The following is a 6,277-nucleotide window of genomic DNA, read 5'->3' on the forward strand; positions in this document are numbered from 1 at the left end:
GGACTCGGTTAGAGGGGTAGAACTCGTGGGGGGCCTTGGCCTTGCTGTTGGCAGCAGACGGCAGTACAGCTGGCTGGGCCACCTCTCACTCCCCCCTTTTTGCCTCAGCCAGACACTGCTGGTGGGCTGGGGTGGCTGCACGGAGCAGTGCTGCTCTGCTTCTCTGGGCCTGCAGGCAGGTGTTGCAAAATTCCCTCGGAAACAGGTTTTGTTTGTGAAGTGAAGCTGCTTGAGTTGCTACTGTTGCAAGTAGAGGCAAGAAAAAGCCAAGAGGCAAGCTAAGCGGCCAGAGACAGGCAAGAGTGAGATTCTGCCTGGGTACCGTGACTTTTAAAAGTCCTGGGACAACCCTAGCCCCTAGCTCCTGCCCTGTCATTCTGTTTGCCAGCCACAGGATCCTATAGAGACAGTAATGGTTTTTTGGCACAGAGAGGTATGGAATACAGTAACATTTTGGGTTACCCAGGACAGAGACATAGCTGCTACTTTGCTAACCATGTCTGTTGGACTCTAATGATGTACATCTTGCCATTTTATTCCTAAATACTGAATTTTCTGCGCAGATCCCTTGACCTTACTTTGCTTTATAGCAAAATCTTTGCCCCTTTCTCAAAAACTTCCTCTGCTGTGCTGCCCCATACTGTGATGCCATCAATGTACTGCAAGTGTTCTGGAGCCTCACCCTTTTCCAGTGTAGTCTGGATCAATCCATGGCAAATGGTGGGGCTGTGTTTCTGCCCCTGGGGCAGTTGATTCCAAGCGCACAGCCCTCCAGCGGAAATCAAACTGTGGCCTGACTAAAGCTCTGCTGCTAAAGGAATGGAGAAAAGCAGATTAGAGGTGTCAATGGTGGCACCACTTTGCTGCCTTGGACTCCAGTCCACACTGAAGTTCCAGCATGTCCAGCACAGCAGCACTCAGAGGTGGTGTGGCTTCATGCAGGCCTTGACAGTCCACTGTCAGTTTCCATTCTCCACTGAACTTACACACTGGCCATATAGGGCTGTTAAAGGGTGAGCAAGGCTGGCTGGCCACTCCCTGGGTCTCCATCACATAAATCACCTCATGGCTGGGGACCACAGAGTCCCAGCTGTGCAGTTTTGCTGACAGTGCAGTGATGTGGTAGCGATCATACCTGTTGTTCTTTGACCCTCACCAGCCCCACAGCAGAAGGGTCCTCTGAGAGACCAGGCAAGGTATTCAGCTGTCTAATTTCCTCTGTCTCCATAGCAGCTATTCCAAAAGCCTAACAATGACCTTTTGGGTCCTTGAAAAACTGTCTCCTGAGGTAATCTATGCCAAGGATCCATGCAGCTTCTGGGCTAGTCACAATCATTCCCAGCCAGGCTTACTCCAGCTTCCAGTGCAGTCAGCTGTTGGGATTCCCTTGTCACCCCAGAAACAGAGATGGATGCTGTCCCTACACATCTCCATGGCATGCGAGTACACTGTGCTCTGGTGTCAACTAAAGCTTTATACCCTTGCATGTCTGATGTGCCAGGGCACGGGATCCTCACAGTCCAAGAGATCTGATTGTCCCTTTCAACTACCTGGCTGGAGTCAGGGCCCCTCTAGTCCTGGTCATGGCTCTCATTGCTCACTTCTTGTAAATATAAACTGAGGTCCCTTCAAGAGGACCAGAAGTAACACCAACCTTTCTATTCTGTCTGAGGAAGGATTTGGCCATTGGAAACTGGAGTGGCATTTATCCTTGAAGAACTTCCTGTGCTACCTGTTCTTCCTTTCAGCTTACATACCTGTGCTACTAGTGCAGAGGTGGGCTTTCCATCCCACTTCCTCATGTGTTCTCTGAGGTAATTCAGGTAAAACCACAAGTTACCTCATGGTGTGTATTCTCTCTTGAGCTGGGAGGTGCTTGCTGCCAATAGCAGAGACTCTGTTCCCATACTAGTTAGGCATGGGACATTGCCTCTCTAACTTGCTTGAGACATCTGCATAGTAGTGAGAGCACCTGGTGAAATCAGGAGCGGATTTTTTTAAAAAAGAGCATTTTAACACACCCTGAAAATATTATCATATTCTAGATAATATAATTTGATACATTAATTATTTCTTTTACATGTTATATAAGATTATTTAGTAACAAGTAATAAGCCTATTATTTAGAGATCCCGTGTTCATGTGGTCAGAGATATTTTCTTTATCAGATTATGAATCAGATCATGCAACTAAATAAGTGGTTACAGTGATTCATCTGTACCAAGGAACTCTCTTCACGAAGCAGAGTTGCCAAGGTGTATATGAAGGAAATATTTGCATAACCACTCAAAAAAACTATTCCCGCCACAATATATTAAATCACGTTGCAGTGTACTGAAAGTACATCCTCAAAGTTATTGTTTCAACAGGTTTTTGTCTCTTAGAGGTAGAGATAGCTTCAGGAGGAGCAAGTTTGACTTGAATGGAATTTCTCTGGAGGGATGTTACATTGAAAAATACCAGACACAGCATGCTGATCTGTGTTTATACCAGCACACTTAGATTTACAACGTTTAGATTTATGATACCAATATAAATTAGCATCTTTCCTAAAAAATTGATAATGTCAGAAAAACTTGATTTTTCAATTCAGTGGATAAAGCTGTATGCATGAAGACTGCACAGAATCAGTTGGAGAACCTGCCATTCTAACAGGAGCACATTTAGGGCTGGATTTCTTTTTCAGTAATTTTTATGTGGTGCTGTGGTACTCTTGCAATGTGAATGCACCAGCCATCTTGTTATTTTCAGATGTAACCCACTGCCTCCTTAGTCTGTCTGCAAAGTCCTTGTAGCAGTAATGTTTTAAAATCCTTGCAATTGTTTCCCAGTCAAATGTTTCAAGCAATACTTAATCAGCCAGTGAGCTACCAAATAAAATACTTTTCTGTATTTTCTTTTTTAACAAAAGATCAGGTTACACAGATTATTCTGAGAACATGTATTCTTAGTTTACAAGTAAACTAATTTCCTAATTTAAACTACTGTCCTTTTTCCCCCCTATAAATGATCCTCTTTATTTGCCTTTAAATTATCTTTTTCTGATGTCTGAGAAAGTAGTCTGTGCTATTCTAGTGTGGTAGAATGAAACTGGTGGGGGGAATCTGTATTTTGTTTTCTGTTCAATGGAAATGTGTAGAAAAGTACAAAACTGCAATTTGTGTACTGGTGAAGTTAGGTATATTTTGTAGGAGAAAATTATTTCTCTCTGTATTTGCTGGTGTCTATGTAGATATAAATATACAAATGTTGAGGTTATATGTGTGATGTAAAATTCAGTAATTTAGATTCTAGAAATGAGAGGTTGGAAAATGACTTGACTGCATTGGTTGTCAATTTTCTCTACTTTGCAGGAGCTCTTTCATTTACAGTAAAGATTTTTATTCCCGCATTTTCCATTTTTTCTTTTTGCCTTCCAGTATCTGAGGGCTGTTAGAAAGCCAACAAAATGGCATAGATTCAATGTTCACCTTAGGTAAAACTACCTTCTTATTTTATCAGTACTGGTTGTTTTTGCATAAGAGTAGCACAGAGGAGTTGAAGTTACAGGCAACCTATGCAAAGTTCATGATTATAGTTTTTCACTGAGTTATGAAATACCATTAGTAGCCATCACAGCCAGAACAATTTAAAAACAGTTTGTTTCAATGTAAAATGCAAGAGGTGTTTGCTGCAAAAATATTCTCTTGTTTTCTAGGCTATGTATCCTTCTACATGTTCATTGTAAACTTGGGATCTGGTCTGACTTAAGTAAGAGCCGGTGTAAATCATTGCCCAAGTCCAGCATATTTGGTCTGTATTTACCCAATTTGTAGAAAGTGCTACCTCCTCCCCCATATTTTCAAAATTCAGTTCTATTTAATCCTGCTGCTGCAAGAATGAGGGATCCTAACATGATTTGACATGTATAACTGGTTGTTCCCCATCGTATCTGTTGTATAGGACAGATCCATTAGCAGTCTCTGAAAGACAGTCTTCCCAAGAAGGACATGCAGGACGGAGTAATTTCTAAATTTCTATTGTTAAGTGATTCAAGTATGACAGCCAGTGTCATGGATAGCAAATAGGACTGTTGATAAAGGGTAATGTAGTCATTCCCATTTTAAATTGGGTGTGACATCACCCTTTTATCTGGTGTAAGTAAGTTTTTCAAGTATGGAGGGATACAGTAGGAGACAAAATGTTCTTAAAACATCCTTCCTCCTCTCCTTTTCTTTGCCTTGTTCCCTCTTCTTTCACAGTTCCCCTTTTCTTTTCCTCTAACTCCTCTCCCTCTTCCCTGTTCTCTCCCCCTCCCAGCAAATTTCCTGCTCTGGTTATGAACTAAATCTTATTGACACATCAATAAGCAGAGATAAGAGTGGACTGATAAGAGACACTGCCAGTATGCTGTGACCACCACTTGTTAGGCCCACCCTATTTCTGCCACTGCTTTTTGTTTTCTGCAGGCTATCTGTATGGGCAAGTTGGCTCTTACCTTACACTGCAGTGCTGTCTTGTAGGTGAATGTTCAAGTTAAGATGCGCACAGCAATCAGCACCAGGGATTCCCAGATGTTGGCTACACAAAGTACATTACCATAAAAAGTCAGTAACAACTCCTCTTGAATTTCCTTCACTGCTATGCAACTACTAACAAGAAAACAGGAGACCTCTCTGAGTTTGTACACACGGTATGTTTGTGTGTTGTGGATTTTCATCCCAAATCAGCCTCAGAATCTGCAGGTCTGAAAATCAATGTCTCTTGTAACCTTTTTCCCCCTAGTTTTTTCAAAGCATTTGACAGGAAAGGAAGTGCAATTCTTTAAAGCACTTAAAGTATAAATATGTTTCATTGTTTCTATGGTCCAGTGTTTCCTATAACTACTTCTGTGGGAATGCACAGTCTAATCTGTTAACTGATCCAAGGAAATATTGTTTAAGCAGTTCCATCAATTTGTGTTTGCCATTAACATAATTTTTTGTTCACTGCCCTTGAACTATGTTCTCTTCTTCTTTCTTCATTTAAATACACTCGGTTCAAGAGTCAATTTGTAGGCATTTTCAGAATTACATTTAGTAGAAAAATCTGTTGTGGCTTTACAAAATAAAAACATGTTGTTTATACTTGTTTCAAGTAGACCTGTTGTAAGTGTGAAATAAAAAACTACAGTAAGATTTTCTATTGTGATATCTCTGTTAAAAAGTTCTTTGTTTAATGCTTCATAGTGAAGTTGCTTTTATTTAAAGCATTGAGTTTGATCTCAGCTTTGATCTAAAGCTTTTGATCTTGAAAGAAGGATGTTGTGGCAGTAAAACAAAAAGGCTAGGAGAGATTTTTTTTCAAGTGATGAAAGGATAGTCTCAAGATTTAATACACACTTGCTGGATCTACCTTTATTTACTTATCTGTACGAAGTACATCTAATTCTACGTATTGAGGGTTTGCTTACACACATACTTCAATGTGCCCTATATTTTTGCTAGAGCACAGATTTCCTTTCAAAGCTTTCAGAGATTATAGCAATATGTAGTATAAGAGCATAAATAATTTTCAAAAGAGTATCAACAATTTTTTAAATACTGACTTTTGTAATATCATTTTAACTATAACAAGTATTATGCACTCTATCCTTTACTGCCTCTTGTTTTTTAAATATAAACACAAAAGCACTTGATAAAATCCTAATTTAGGATTTAATAGTATTTGGATTTTGCACGGTTAACATAAGTATCTCCCAACATGCTGGAGTTTGAATATACTTTTCTGAGGGTGCAAGAATACCTGAAGTCCTATGCCTAAATTTAATTACCTGCTCACGGCATCTTGTTGAATAAATAAAGCCTTTAGCCAAGGCCTCGATAAAGGGCTTGCTGTGGCGCAATATACCTACACAGCTGCTTTGGATCTTTCTTTTACTGTGCATTTCAGACCCTCCAAGGTAGTTTAGTAGTTGGATTCTGGAGGCGAGAGCAAGGCCAGTGTTGAAGCAGTTAGTGGTGCTGATGCTTTCTTGAACTATCCCCACTAGGCCATTCATCTGTCCGTAAAGACCTGTGACAGAGCATGTTTATAGGAGGGGTCATAGGGAAGCGGCTTCTATAGTGAGGGTCTCGAAGAGAGAGCGTATCGCTAATAATTAGGCTGCAAACCGTGATGAGCATGGATGTGGAGGTTATGAATGGCCGTGCCGTTGGCGACGCTGTCGAAGGCAGCGCGGGTTGGCAGCAGCATTGCCACTGGCCGGGCCGGGCTCCGCACCTGCGGGGCGGGGCGGAGCGAGTGTGGCCGGGCCGAG

At 41.3% G+C, this 6,277-nt stretch overlaps 1 protein-coding gene across 4 annotated transcripts in view; it reads left to right on the forward strand.

The window, feature by feature from the left end:
- AOPEP (aminopeptidase O (putative)) overlaps nucleotides 1-6,277 on the forward strand; it is a 184,684-nt gene that overhangs the window by 101,269 nt on the left and 77,138 nt on the right. The window lies entirely within an intron of this gene.

This window comes from Geospiza fortis, unplaced genomic scaffold, assembly GCF_000277835.1.
Source record: "Geospiza fortis unplaced genomic scaffold, GeoFor_1.0 scaffold325, whole genome shotgun sequence".
In the NCBI taxonomy this organism is placed as follows: Eukaryota; Metazoa; Chordata; class Aves; order Passeriformes; family Thraupidae; genus Geospiza; species Geospiza fortis.